The sequence below is a fragment of the Dermochelys coriacea genome, chromosome 6, assembly GCF_009764565.3.
Source record: "Dermochelys coriacea isolate rDerCor1 chromosome 6, rDerCor1.pri.v4, whole genome shotgun sequence".
NCBI lineage: Eukaryota > Metazoa > Chordata > Testudines > Dermochelyidae > Dermochelys > Dermochelys coriacea.
Window position 1 is genome coordinate 56,732,734 of NC_050073.1, and position 15,821 is coordinate 56,748,554.

The following is a 15,821-nucleotide window of genomic DNA, read 5'->3' on the forward strand; positions in this document are numbered from 1 at the left end:
GGAGACCTCTTAGTTTCTAGTGAGCTAGAGTCTCCATCATTTACTGGGACTCTGCACCTCTTGGTACCAAGATCTTTTGGGTCACCAACTACTAATTTTTAATTGAGACTCTACTTCTCTGACTTCCGCCATCCAGGGAGAGCAGTTATCATGTCCATTATATTAATATGTGCAAGAGTACTCTGATTCTGACTCTCAGCTCTTTGTTCTAGTGTATCCTGTTTGTTCGAGGAGACATTCCTCTTCTCCACATACAGAGAGAAGGGAGGATAAACTACCTCCATCTTCGACCAGCTGGGATGACCAACAGTGGCTACCTTCTCCTATGCCTCAGTGGACTTATTAGGGTCCATAGGCCCTATATCACCAATAATTTTTAAGGGCCCCAAGTCTGTCTTGCAGGGAGCATAGACAGTCTTGTTCTCCCATGCCTCTCTCCTTCCTCAGCAACCAGAACCAATAAAGGATATTTTGAAGAGAAAGAGGGAAGGGCTGACATGCAGGTAACATCTCACACGAATATTTTCTCATCTCTAGAAGAGGCTGCAGTGCCCTCACCACCTTCCTTCATGGATTGCTTTCAGCAGTTCTAAGAGGTGAATTGCAGATATGCTTCAGATTCCTCTTAAGGAAGTACAGGACTGCCATCATAAATTCCTGGACTTCTTACATGCCTCAGTGTCAACATGTGTAGCACTTTGGTTTAATGAGGCTCTTCTAGAGCTAGCCAAGGTGATCTGGGAAGCTCCTGGCACAACATCCCCTACATGCAAGTATGCCCATAAAAATGTGTCCCAGCCAAGGATTTGGAATTTTTATTCTTACATTCAGCACTGAATTCCTTGGTTGTGGATGCAGTTAATGAATGCAGAAGGCAGCACAACAAGGCCCAGAAGTGTCTTAATCATTTCAGTCACAAAAGCTATTGGTCTGCAACATTACAGTTCAGGATAACAAATCATTAGGTGTCCATGTCAAAATATGATTACCTCAATTGTACCAAATTTAACACCTTTATTGAATATTTGCTGCAGGAGCACTGTGAACCAATTTAAGGCCATCATATATGAAGGTCAGTTCTTGGCAAAGACTTCTTTACAGATATCCTTAGATGCGGCTGATACTACAGACCAGTCCATATCCACCATGATTATGATGTAATGAGCATCTTGCTTCCAGCTGTCTGTCTTCCCTATGGAGGTAAAATCTACTATAAAGGACCTTCTTTTTGATTGTCACAAGTTATTTTTGGACTCTGTGTACAATGTCCTTCACAAGTTAAAGGATTTGATGACAACACTTAGATTCCTTGGGATCTATACACCTATGAATAAAAGAAAATTTAGCAAGTCTCAAATATCACAGAGATCTCCCCTAGCACACTTCTCTACTTTCTGTAGACCACCTGAACTTCCAGCCAAGAGACCAAGATATTCCAAAAAGAGGCTAGCTACTGCCACAGATGCTTCATTTCAGCTATCCACATAATCCCAGCACCACTTGATCCACAGGGATTTACTCTAGCACTGTACCATCCTTTTGCTCGCCTCCTTTTGATACTACCTACCCAATTCCAACCTGCCTGGGAGACCATAACATCCAACAGGTGGATTTTGGAGGTCATAATGTCCGGTTACTCCATCCATTTCATTTCCATCCCACCTCTCTGGCCTATCCCTTTTTAGGAAACCATCTCATGATCAGTTGGTGAGAGAGAAGGTCACCTGAGTTCTATGCTTAGAAACTACAGAAGCAATTCCAGTTCAGCACATTGGGAAAGGATTTTATTCTGTGTACTTTCTGGTTTCCAAAAAGAACGGGGGATGGAGGCCAGTATTAGATCTCAGATATTTGAACAACTATGTGAAACAACAGAAATTCAGGAAGGTGACCCTTGCAGCAGTAATTCCTTTCCTATATTCAGGGGATTGGTTTGTGACTCTTGACCTTTAAGATGCCAATTTTCATGTCATGATTCATCCCCCTCACAAGAGGTTTCTTTGCTTCAGAGTCAACCACAACCTATACAGCATATTCCCTTTCAGCCTCTCCTCAGCCTCAAGAGTATTCTCAAAGATCATGGTGGTCTTAGTCGCCCACCCACATCATCTGAAGATATGTCTGTGACTGGTTAGACTCCTCCTTCTGGGATGCCACCTGAAGTACTGGGGTTTCACTGAGCCTTTCCTGCTCCACCAGCCTGGATTCCCTCTCCCTGTTTAGCTGAATTAGACTCTCCAGCCTCTTGCAGCCCACGCGTGCGCGCACACACACACTGCCATATTCAGCTGCAGAGACAGATTGAAGTCAGCTCTCTGTGAGAGGATTCACTCCTTTCATGGACTAAACCGGAAATAATACAGTCTTGCTCAATATAGAAAGATCTGCACAGCACAAACTCATAAAAATTCGCCCTTTCCCTCAATGTGAAGAGAGATGCACAACTTCTTGTCCCCCCAGTTAGAAATTGCACAAACTGAGTTTAATAAAAACCAAAACAAATCTATTAACTACAAAGGCAGATTTTAAGTGATTATAAGAGATAGCAAACAGAACAAAGCAAATAATACAAAACACGCAGATTAACTTAATACACTAAAGAAAATGGCGACAAATAGTAATTTCTCACCCTAAATGTTGTTTCATGCAGGATGCAAAGATTCTTGAAAGCCTGAAGCTTCAGGTATTATTATTCACAGGCTATACACCTCGGCTCTTCTCCCCTCCCCCCCCAGTTCAGTTCTTGTTTCCAGGTGTTTCCCAGTGTTTCTTTGGGTGGGGAGGCAGAGGAGAACGATGATGTCACTCCCCTGTCTTATATAGCTTTTGTATATGGTGGGAACCCTTTGTCTTCCAGTGGAAAAACATTGGCATTCCAAGGTGGGGTCCAGTAACAGGTGACTCAATCACGTGTCTCTACAGCCATTTCTCACAGGCTGTTTGGAATGTACACAGGAAGACTAAGCTCTTTCACAGTCCATTGTCTTGGCTGATGGGCCATCAGCCCTGTCTGGCTCTTCAGTTGTTGTACCTGAAGGGCTAGTTGTGGGTGTCACCCAAGTAGTACATTTGAAATACGGATAATACGGATGGTCAATATTTCTAGCTTCAGATACAAAAATGATACATGCATACAAATTGGATAAACACATTCAGTAGATCATAATCTTTTCAATGATACCTCTTATGACCCCTGTTGCATAAAACATATCTTAGTCATGCCATATTCATATCATAACAAATTTCTGTGAGGAATATGGGGTGTAACGTCACAACATCTTCCTGTCTTCTACATCTTCCCTAACTCAATGATTAGTTGCCTAGATGTTGATCTTATCAAGAGGCATTGTCAGCAGTACAAACAAAAGGATTGCCACTCCACAGTTTAGGCCTCCAATACAATCTTGAGAAGTCCACTTTGATGACAGTACAGCGAATGAAGTTCATAGGAGTGGAGTTCTCTGGATGTGGTGACAGCTAGGGCTTACCTATCTATGGGCAGATTTTTCCACCTAAAGACTTTCATCTCAAGGATTCAGCTCAGTCTTCAAGCCTCAGCAAGAAATTCTCGCTAGCTATTGGGGACATGGCAGTTTGTGTTTTTGGTAACTCAGCATACCAGGTTACATCTCTGATGCCTCTAGAATGGCTCAGGACAGTCTATATACTGAACAAGCACTATCTGGACAAACAGGTGACTGCTTTCTGCAATCAGTCATCTGATGGAAGGACCCAGAGATCTGTGTAGGAGTCTCATTTATTCAAGATCTACCTTCCATCACCATAACATCAGATGCATTTCTCTTGGGATGGGAGGTGCATCTGGGGTGTCTCACAATCCTGAGCAAATTATCATCCCATTAGTGACTTCTTCACATCAGTCTTCTAAAGTAAAGTACAGACAGTAATGCTTGAATTGACTTCCTCTGATCAGAGCCAAATTGAACAAGATGATGACAAACAATGTGACCTACATGTTTTACATCAGTCACCAGGGCAGGGTATGTTCCCCCTCACTTTGTGTCGAAACAATAAAACTCTGGAATTGGTGGATAGCCAACGAGGTCATCTCAGCTTCTTATCTCCCTGATATACAGAATACCACAGTTGATGACCTCAGAAGGTAGTTCTTCAAAATGACAAATGGGAGCTGGACTCACAAGTACTCAACAGCATATTCATATTCCTAACTTGGAGGTGGACCTCTTTGCAACGATTGCCAACAAAAAATGCAAGAAATTGTGTTCTAGAGGGGTTTAGATCCTCAGTCACTAGGCAAAGGGACTCTTTTATGCATACCCACCAACAATATTGGGGTCTTGAGTTTTATCTGCTGCTGAGACTTCCAGTCAGTCACCATCTGTTGTCTCAGGATGCTGGTTGGTTACTGCATTTTGGATTGCAAGTTCTGCAACTTCAGAACTGGCTCCTTCATGATTCTTGGGGATAGAGACTTCCTGTTCAACAAAGGTGAAGTAGGGAATGTTAAATAATAGTTATCATAGAATCATAGAATATCAGGGTTGGAAGGGACCTTAGGAGGTCATCTAGTCCAACCCCCTGCTCAAAGCAGGACCAATCCCCAACTAAATCATCCTAGCCAGGGCTTTGTCAAGCATGACATTAAAAACCTCAAAGGAAAGGAGATTCCACCACCTCCCTAGGTAACACATTCCAGTGCTTCACACCCTCCTTCTGAAAAAGTTTTTCCTAATATCCAACCTAAACCTCCCCCACTGCAACTTGAGACCATTACTCCTTGTTCTGTCATCTGGTACCACTGAGAACAGTTTAGATCCATCCTCTTTGGAACCTTTCCCTTTTCTTTCAGGTAGTTGAAAGCAGCTATAAAATCGCCCCTCATTCTTCTCTTCCGCAGACTAAACAATCCCAGTACCCTCAGCATCTCCTCATAAATCATGTGTTCCAGTCCCCTAATCATTTTTCTTGCCCTCCACTGGACACTTGCCAATTTTTCCACATCCTCCTTGTAGTGTGGGGCTCAAAACAGGACATAGTATTCCAGATGAGGCCTCACCAATTTTGAATAGAGGGGAATGATCACGTCCCTTGATCTGCTGGCAATGCCACTACTTATACAGCCCAAAATGCCGTAAGCCTTCTTGGCAACAAGGGCACAATGTTCACTCTTATCTAGCTTCTCGTCCACTGTAACCCCTAGGTCCTTTTCTGCAGAACTGCTGCCTAGTCATTTGGTCCCTAATCTGTAGCAGTGCCTGGGATTCTTCCATCTTAAGTGCAGAATTCTGCACTTGTCCTTGTTGAACCTCATCGGATTTATTTTGGCCCAGTCTTCTAATTTGTCTAGATCCTTCTGTATCCTATCCCTACCCTGCAGCATCTCTACCACTCCACCCAATTTAGTGTCATCTGAAAACTTACTGAGGGTGCAGTCCATGCCATCCTCCAGATCATTAATGAAGATATTGAACAAAACTGGCCTGAGGACCGACCCTTGGGGACTCCGCTTGATACCAGCTGCCAACTAGACATGGAACCATTGATCACTACCTGTAGAGCCCGACGATCTAGCCAGCTTTCTGTCCACCTTATAGTCCATTCATTCAGCCCATACTTCTTTAACTTACTGGCAAGAATACTGTGGGAGACCGTATCAAAAGTTTTGCTAAAGTCAAGGGGTAACATGTCCACTTCTTTCCCCTCATCCACAGAGCCAGTTATCTTGTCATAGAAGATAATTAGATTAGTCAGGCCCTTGGTGAATCCATGCTGACTGTTCCCGATCCCTTTCCTCTCCTGTCAGTGCTTCAGAATTGATTGCTTGAGGACTTGCTCCATGATTTTTCCAAGGATTGGGTGAGGCTGACTTGCCTGTAGTTCCCCGGATCTTCCTCCTTCTCTTTTTTGTTAAAGACGGGCACTACGTTAACCTTTTTCCAGTCTTTTGGGACCTTCCCCGATCACCATGAGTTTTCAAAGATCATGGCCAATGGCTCTGCAATCGTATCTGCCAACTCCTTTAGCACTCTCGGATGCAGCACATCTGGCCCCATGGACTTGTGCTCGTCCAGCTTTTCTAAATAGTTCCGAACCACTTTTCTCCCCATGTTGTGCTGCCCAGTTCAGTAGTCTGGGAGCTGACTCTGTTCGTGAAGACAGAGGCAAAAAAAGCATTGAGTACATTAGCTTTTTCCACATCCTCTGTCACTAGGTTGCCTCCCTCATTCAGTAAGGGGCCCACACTTTCCTTGACTTTCTTCTTGTTGCTAACATACCTGAAGAAACCCTTCTTGTTACTCTTAACATCTTTTGCTAACTGGAACTCCAAGTGTGATTTGGCCTCCCTGATTTCACTCCTGCATGCCTGAGCAATATTTTTGTACTCCTCCCTGGTAATTGTCCAATCTTCCACTACTTGTAAGCTTCTTTTTTGTGTTTAAGATCAGCAAGGATTTCACTGTTAAGCCAAGTTGGTCGCCTGCCATTTTTACTATTCTCTCTACACATAGGGATGCTTTGTCCCTGTAACCTCAATAAGGATTCTTTAAAATATAGCCAGCTCTCCAGGACTCCTTTTCCCCCTCATGTTATTCTCCCAGGGGATCTGCCCATCAGTGAGTTACATGTAGTAGAGCACCAAAAAGAACATAACTTGATGAAGGAGAGATTACCCACCCTGTGCAGTAATTGGAATTCTTCGAGATGTAAGTCCCTATGGGTGCTTAGCTCCCATCCGCCTTTCCCTCTGCATCAGAGTTTCCTCTGTGGGACTTTGCAGTAGAGAAGGAACTGAGGATGGTTTGTCTGCACAACCCTTTATAGTCTGGGTAAAATCTGGCAAAAATCTTTGCTCAAAGGTGCAGCGGCACGTGCGCACCTGAAGTGGAACACCCATAGAGGGACACATCTTGAAGAACTCCATTTTCTGCACAAGAAGAGTAACCTCTCCCTTTGATCAGTTACTAATTGGTCTTTTAAAAACATTCACATTTTGATTCTCATCATGTTTTAGGTCTCTGTAATGTGAGAATTGCAGATTGTAAAAAGTCAAATTTGTACATAATGAGATTTTTGGGATCTCCCTGGGTTATGTAATGTTTTAAACAAAAAAAGATGTTTTAACATTAATTCTTATGCACAATGTTTAGCCAGTGGAGAATATAGTTTACATTGATGACTTCTGTTCTTCAGTGTGGTACGTGAAAGCCTTTTTGAACAGTTTAGGAAAGGAGTACAACACTGTCTTTTGGCATATGCCTCAAGTAATATTTTCAGGATTGAGGCTGGTGAAAGAGAAATGACTAATCTGTGTTCTGAATTAATTTGTTTTATGCTTGACAGTGTGCCTTTAACCTATGATTTAGAACAAAAAAACAAAATACACCCTGAGGAAATCACAAGCTTTTGATTATGATTTTAGTGTGTACTGTGAAAATCAGTTTTGACATATTGCTATTTTATCTAGCAATTGTTTCTGTTTGTTGCAGGTACAGTTTCTCATCACATTATTGCAAGTCTAACTCATTTGTGGTACACATTTTTAAAAGTCTGAACTATGTCGTAATGACACACAAAATGTTTTTGTCAGATTTTTGTAAAAACATTTGTTTTCAATTCAGTATTTGTTTTTAAGAGTTAGATATTATTTAACCTAAATACCCCAAAACAGAAGGTAACTTGCTCCAGTATTTGTTTCCCTGGTTGGCAGTATGGCATTGTTTTACTCTAGCACCAGGACTCTAACTTTTACCAAGGTCTCTCTTGTATGGTTTTGGTAACGTTAAAGATTCTGTTTAAACCAAATCAATTATATATCACCTTTTAAAAAATAAAATTGAAACTAGAGTGGGATATGCCTTCAAATAATGCTGCGATGTGTCATGACCTCCCCATTGCACAAAAAGAAGTGTCTGTACTACTAGGCTGCCTGGTAAGAAACAGGATAAGTTTTTCTTTCTTTTGTATTTTTGTAGTTTTTGAAGGTTAAGTGACAGGATAAACACTAAAACTTTGTTTATAAGTTAATGGGATAATTGGGTTCCTGATTTGAAATATTTGGTTTCTCTCTTGAGTCACCCATAAATATCTAGGCAAGATTAGTTCAGACATTTATCTTAAAATTAGATAACTAACTTGAATTCCATTCATGACTCTCTGGATTTTTCAGACAAGACCTTAAGAAACTGAACATAAATATTAAGAAAGTTTGTAAAGAGGCCATGTGGAAAATACAAATTACTATACACAGGTCTCTCTTGTTTCCAAAGGAAAGCAAAAATATTCTGTTAAATGTTTAATTCATTTAGCTGACAAAATTATAGTATGTGTAAGCGAGAGAAGATGCTTTATTTAAAAAGTTGTAAGTCCATAAATATATCCTGGACTGTTATGACAATGAAGTTAATGTTAATATACAAGAATAAAAAAAACATTCTGCTCGCCTCTTCTGTCTGCCCCACTTTCTTTCTCTTTGGGGAGTGTCTCATCTCTCCTTCGCCCTCTTATCCCCCCACTGTCTTAGAGGATTCTCTCCATTAGATTTCTGTTTACCAGCAGAGGTTGGAAGTAGTTGTTACCCTGAGCCTGGTCCTTCAGAATTTGGCAGCAACAGGAAGTGGGTGGGAATAGGAGGCTGGGAAGTGCAAAAGTACTTATTGGAGAAATGGAGTAATAGATAGTAAAGATTGACATCAGTGGCAGATTAAGGGGAGCGGTCTGCCAGTCTGATGCTGGGATGCTTGGTAAGGTAGAAGGAGCTCACTCCTTCATGGCAATACAGAGGAGGCAGGAGGAGGGAACTGAAGTCTGGTGGTGGTGTGGTGGGGAAGGGGTTCAGCTACCTGTGCCCAGCCAGACATGAGCTCCTTCCTCAGCTCCTCCTGCTCTGGGTCCTTCTCAGGCCCTCTGAGCTATAGTAGAGAGGCAGCTGCAGGATGGATATCTTTATAAATTGCTGAGGCAGCTGCAGGCTGAAAGAAAGGGTAATAGAGGAGGGATCCGGCTTTTGGGCAATATGTTTGACACCTTGCTTTACATCTTATCACTGGATGGTCTTGCATGGCATTGAAAATCATCTTACATTGATGAGACAAGGTGGGAGAGGAAGGGCTCTGTGTAACTCATCAGCTTGTCTCTCTCACCAACAGAAGTTGGTCCAATAAAAGATATTACCTCATCCACTTTGTCTCTCTAATATCCTGGGACTGACATGACTACGACAACACTGCATACATCTTACACTGATGACTTTCACGTTTACCTCTGCACTCTGAACTTGTCTCCCTTTTTCCAATATGGGTTGCAGCCTTTCTTTCAGACATCTCTTCATGGATGACCAGACATTAACTTATACTTAACATGGCCAAAACTGAGTTTTGATCTTTTCCTCACAAGCTCTCCCAGGTTTCTGAATCACTGCCTCAATCACATCATCATCATCTTTCCGGTCACTCAGGCCCATAATGTGAGTATCTTTGATATAGCCCTCTGGCCTTTACTACTGCAACATTGACCACACCACAAAAATTCCTTGAAATTGCTTCTGCTAAGATCATTTTGGCTCGTTCTTACCAATCATATGTTGTTTTCATCCCTCTACTAGCTCTGTCTTCTCCACCATATCAAACACAAGCTTCTTTGCTTTACTTTCAAGATTTATGAGCTCTATGTGGCTGCTCTAATTATTGTGTTGACAACTGCTCTCTTTGCTTTTGCCAGCAATGTGTGTCTTTACCACCTGTTAGTCTACTCTCAAAAATATTTTTGCACTTTCTTCCATACCATCCCTTATGTATACAGGGAAGAACTCCCTGTCCATTATCCATTTTAAAACACCATTGTGCTCTCTGTCAGATCACCTTAAGATTCACATGTTCTCTTTTGTCTACAGAACACTATTATCCAGCAACAGTTGCTAACTGAGACTATTATTTATTGTGCAAAAACACCCTATTTTTACTATGAACTTGTACTTAGAAACAGTCCTTTTGCAAATACAAGATCATACATTGAGGAACAAAGAATGCAATCCATACTTACAAGGCAAGGACTGTACCTTGGAAACTGTGACTCTGAAAAGGATTTGGGGATCACTGTTGATAACAAAGTGAAGATGAGATCCCAGTGCACGATGCCATGGCAAAAAGGACTAACATGATCCTTGGATGTAGACGCAGGGGAACACTTAGCAGAAGTAGGGAACTGTTACCTCTGTATACCACGTTGGTGAGCTGCATCACTTCTGGCCTTAAAAATCTATGAACCTTTAAATTGGAAGTACTCAAATTTCTTATTTAGATTGGTTCATGTTGTTATTGTCACATCTACCTACATATATGGAAAACTCCAAAAATGTCAAGTCATCAGGTTTTTTTTAAAGAGCATAAAACTTATGTAATCCATGACTGTGATAGCCATGAAATAGTCCCAATTAGTATATACAAGTATTACTTTGTAATGTCTTTGTAGGAAAAAGAATTATGAAACTGTCAATTTCTTTTGACCTTTTCTGTTAGAAAGCTTAACTCATTTTTAATTCTTGGTACATTAGTGCTGACATTCATCGACAACTAGACTTCTGAAGACTAATGATAATCATAGGGCAAAGCAGTTGCTATACTAGAGGAATTTATTGTACTTTCACTTTGTACTTTGTGCAGTGAAAGTGACAGAACAACTATGGCAAAATGCTATAATGGATGTATTGTATGCTGAAGCGTGAAGGTAAATGCTGTGGAAGAAGTAGACAGTCTGCTTCTCTGCCTGCTAGTGATGGTGCTGGTGATGTAATGGCGTTGATATTGGGGTGTAGATGAAGGTAGATAGCTACAGCAATAAGCATTCCCATTTGACCCAGTGAGCTACAGGTTAGAGGAAGTGAAGGAACTGAACACTTATCACCAGGCTTTGTTGCTTCTCTTTAGATTTCTAATTACAGGTTAATCGTTCTCACAAAGTTATGTGTTTTCTGAAGATAACTGAGGTGGTGAACTTTCTACCTTTGCAAACAATTGAAATATGTGGTGAGAGGTCAGTTCCTACTTCACACAGATGATGCTTCTTCTACTAATAGTCTTATAAAGATTTACGTGGTATAGTTGAGCACTTAAGATGAAAAAATATGTAATTTATTACACTAAAGAAACTATGGGCCTGGCTTTCAGAGATCCTGAGCATCTACAGCTCATTTTCACTTCAGTTGGAGTTGTTGGTGCTTCTGAAAATCAGGCCCTTAGTGGAAATGTTTTCATAGGTTGTATATTCAAGCTATTACTGTTTTGTTTCAGGTCACTGTCTTTGTAAAATCCAAGGAGAGAAGCAGATACACATGATCCAGCTTCAAGTAGAAAAAAATCTTCGTTACCTTCCATAGAAGAAAAAAGACATAGGTTGGTACCATAATTGAGATCTACTTTCATTATACTCTTACATATTCTGATTTTAAATATTAAACCTTTGGCAGTGTTTTGTCAACTGTATAAAATTACTATGTTTGATCATGCGTGTTCTCTTCATAATTTTGAATAACAAGCTTTTGAGGATTATTCATTCAGATATCGGCTGCAAATTGAAATACAGTGGGTCTGATTCTCTACTGTTTTCCTACACCTAGTGTAATCATTTACACATCTGCAAATAGAGTGCAAGGAGAGTATAAAACACTACCAAAATACTCATTGCTGTATTTTACACTCACTTTTTACAAGTTTAAGTGACTGCATAAGGTGCAAGTCAGTGGAGAATTGTCTTGAGTTCAGGATGTCTAAAAATATTGTTACCCTTTTTGACTGAAGTGGCTGGCCAGATTTGGGGTGTTGTGGGTAGAAGTGACTGAAGAATAATTGATTTTTCCATTTGATGGCAGCTGTTTCAATCACCTCTTTACATTCATCCTGAATGTAAAATGGTAGTTATGGCAAACTCATAACAATAAGGTTCAACCCAACACACAACAAAGTGTTCACTTTAATCTGAGCCCTGGTCTACAATACAAGTTTAGGTCTAATTTAGCAGCATTAGGTCGATTTAACTCTGCACCCATCCACACTACCAACCCTGTTTTGTCGACTTAAAGGGCTCTTAAAATCAATTTCCTCCCTGGCGAGGGGTTTAGCGCTAAAATCGACCTCGCTGGGTTGAATTTGGGGTAGTGTGGATGCAATTCGACTGTATTGGCCTCTGGGAGCTATCCCAGAGTGCTCCATTGTGATTGCTCTGGACAGCACTCTCAACTCAGATGCACTGGCCAAGTAGACAGGAAAAGCCCCGGGAACTTTTGCATTTCATTTCCTGTTTGGCCAGCTTGGTGAGCTGATCAGCACAGGTGACCATGCAGAGCTCATCAGCAGAGGTGACCATGGAGTCCCAGAATCGCAAAAGAGCTCCAGCATGGACCGAATGGGAGGTACTAGATCTGATTGCTGTATGGGGAGAAGAATCCATGCAGGCAGAACTCCGTTCCAAAAAACGCCAATATATTTGCCAAAATCTCCAACGGCATGATGGACAGAGGCTACAACAGGGACACACAGTAGAGCCATGTGAAAGTTAAGGAGCTGAGGCAAGCCTACCAAAAAACAAAGGATGCAAACGGTCACTCCGGATGAGAGCCCAATGCATGCTGCTTCTATGATGAGCTGCATGCAATTCTAGGGGGGACCCCTACCACTACCCCACCACTGTCTGTGGACACCTGTAAGGGGGGATTCTCACGCAACAGGAATGAGGATTTTGTGGATGAGGAAGATGAGGAGGAGGTTGAGGATAGCGCACAGCAGGCAAGCAGAAAATCCTTTCTCCCCGACAGCCAGGAACTGTTCATCGTCCTGGAGCCAATACATTCCCAACCCTCCCAAGGCGGGCTTCCGGACCATGAAGCTGGAGAAGGCACCTCTGGTGAGTGTACCCTTGTAAATATAATACAGGGTTTAAAAGCAAGCGTGTTTAATGATTAATTTGCCGTGAAGACTTGGGATGCATTTGCGGCCAGTATAGCTACTGGAGAAGTCTCTTAATGTGTCTGGAGATGGAGTGGAAATCCTCCAGGGACATCTCCATGAAGCTCTCTTGGAGGTACTCTAAAAGCTTTTGCCACGCGGTGGGGAGAGGCCGTTCATGCTGAGCTGTTCGTGTTTGGCTGAGAGGGATCTTCCCTGATACTAGCCACATGCAGTCCTCCCGCACTGAAAGAGCTCAGCAGAATGTGTGGAGGCAAACAATGGCAAAGTTCAGGAAAGCGTTAAATGAATGCGATGGGAGGAGCATGCTGAGAGGAGGCAGGATGCAATGCTGAGCCTAATGGGGGAGCAAACTGACATGCCCAGGCATCTGGTGGAGCTGCAGGAAAGGCAGCAGGAGCACAGACTGCTGCTGCAGCCCCTATATAACTGCTTGCCCTCCTCTCCAAGTTCCATATCCTCCTCATCCAGATGCCCAAGAATGTGGGGTGGGGGAGGCTACGGGCACCCAGCCACTCCATCCCAGAGGATTGTGCAAGCAACAGAAGGCTGGCATTCAATAAGTTTTGAACTGTAGTGTGGCCTTGTCCTTCCCTCTTCCCCTAATCCACCACCCCTTCCGGGCTACCTTGCGAGTTTTCCCCCTATTTGTGTGCTGAATTAATAAAGAATGCATGATTTTGACACAATAATGACTTTATTGCCTCTGAAAGCAGTGATCAAAGGGGGAAGGTTGGTTGGCTTATAGGGAAGTAGAGTGAACCAAGGGGGTGGGTTTTCGTCAAGGAGAAACAAACAGAACTGTCACACCATAGTCTGGTCAGTCATGAAACTGGTTTTCAAAGCTTTTCTGATGTGCAGAGCTCCCAACTGTAGTCTTCTAATCGCCCTGGCGTCTGGCTGCACGTAATCGGCCACCAGGCAATTTGCCTCAACCTCCCACCTTGTCATAAACATCTCCCACTTACTCTCTCAGATATTGTGGAGCACACAGTAAGCAGCAATAACAATGGGAATATTGGTTTCGCTAAGGTCTAATCGAGTCAGTAAACTGTGCCAGCGAGCTTTTAAATGTCTAAATGCACATTCTACCACCATTCTGCACTTGCTCAGCCTATAGTTGAACTGCTCCTTACTACTGTCCAGGGTGCCTGTGTATGGCTTTATGATCCATGGCATTAAGGGTAGGCTGGATCCCCAAGGATAACTATAGGCATTTCAACATCCCCAACAGTAATTTTCTGCTCTGGGAAGTAAGTTCCTTTCTGCAGCTGTTCAAACAGACCAGAGTTCCTGAAGATGCGAGCGTCATGCACTTTTCCCAGCCATCCCATGTTGATGTCGGTGAAATGTCCCTTGTAATCCAACAGTGCTTGCAATATCATTGAAAAGTACCCCTTGCAATTTATGCACTGGTTGCCAAGGTGGTCCGGTCCCAAGATAGGGATATACGTTCCATCTGTTGCCCCACCATGGATGAGGAACCCCATTGCAGCAAAGCCATCCACTATGACCTGCACATTTCCCAGAGTCACTACCCTTGATAGCAGCAGCTCAGTGATTGTGTTGTCTACTTGGATCACAGCAGCCCCCACAGTAGATTTATCCACTCCAAATTGACTTCGACTGATTGGTAGGTGTCTGGCGTTGCAGGCTTCCAGAGGGCTATCACCACTCGCTTATGAACTGTGAGGGCTGCTCTCATCTTGGTATTCTTGCGCTTCAGGGCAGGGGAAAGCAAGTCACAAAGTTCCATGACAGTGCCCTTACGCACGCGAAAGTTTTGTGGCCACTGGGAATCATCCCATACCTGCAACACTATGGGGTCCCACCAGTCTGCGCTTGTTTTCCAGGCCTAAAATAGGCGTTACACAGCATGAACCTGCCCCATTACCACCATGATGTCCAAATTGCCAGGGCCTGTGTTTTGAGAGAAGTTTGTCCATGTCCTCATCACTATCGTGATCGCGCTGTCATCTCCTCCTCGCCTGCTTTTGCAGGTTCTGCACGTACTGCAAGATAATGCATGAGGTGTTTACAATTCACAACATCAGTGGTGAGCTGAGCGGGCTCCATGCTTGCCGTGGTATGGCGTCTGCAGGAGAGCAGAGTTGCAGCGGAAAAGGTGGCTGACGACAGATGCCATGAGAATAGATATTTATACAGAACGACGAGAAGACCTGTGAGGTGGATTCATGGCACCAGGAGAGCAGAGTTGCAGCGGAAGCGGTGGATGATGATGGTTACCAGGCCTACTGCACTGTCTGCTGGCAGCAGTATGGTGCCTGCACAGAAAAAAGGCGCGAAACAATTGTCTGCCATTGCTTTCACGGAGGGAGGGGCGACTGACGACAGGTACCCAAAACCACCCATGACAATGTTTTTGCCCCATCAGGCATTGTGAGCTCAACCCAGAATTCCAGTGGTTAACGGAAACTGCAGGAACTGTGGGATAGCTACTCACCATGCAATGCTATGAAAGTTGATGCTAGCTACAGTACTGTGGACGCACTCCGCTGACTTAGTGTGGACACACACAATCGACTGTATAAAATAGCTTCCTAAAAATCGACTTGTATAAATTTAACCTAATTTCATAGTATAGACATATCCAGAGTATGAGGATTTTAAAAAATATGTTTATCATTTCACCACTGATGCTCTTTACTAAATTTCACTCTCTGGTTCTCATGTTACCATACTGTTGGGATGTTTGGATTTCAGACAGTGCAGAGGAATGTGTAAATCCAAACTACAAAGTGTTTTCATTACAATTATAAAAGAAGTTTCTATTAGTAGACTTTTTGTTTGTAACAAAAACTACATTAAACAAACCTAAATTTTCAGCCCAAAGTACTATGATTGTGTCCTTTAATCTTTGTT

General features: G+C 42.7%; 1 protein-coding gene across 6 annotated transcripts in view; it reads left to right on the forward strand.

Annotated features, from left to right (window-relative positions):
- FUT8 (fucosyltransferase 8) overlaps positions 1 to 15,821 on the forward strand; it is a 303,904-nt gene that overhangs the window by 72,331 nt on the left and 215,752 nt on the right. For all 6 annotated transcript variants that reach the window (XM_038407244.2, XM_043516319.1, XM_043516317.1 and 3 more), the window contains one exon: positions 11,268 to 11,369. The gene's annotated coding sequence lies outside the window, so the exon portion shown is untranslated. The remainder of the gene's footprint in view (positions 1 to 11,267; positions 11,370 to 15,821) is intronic.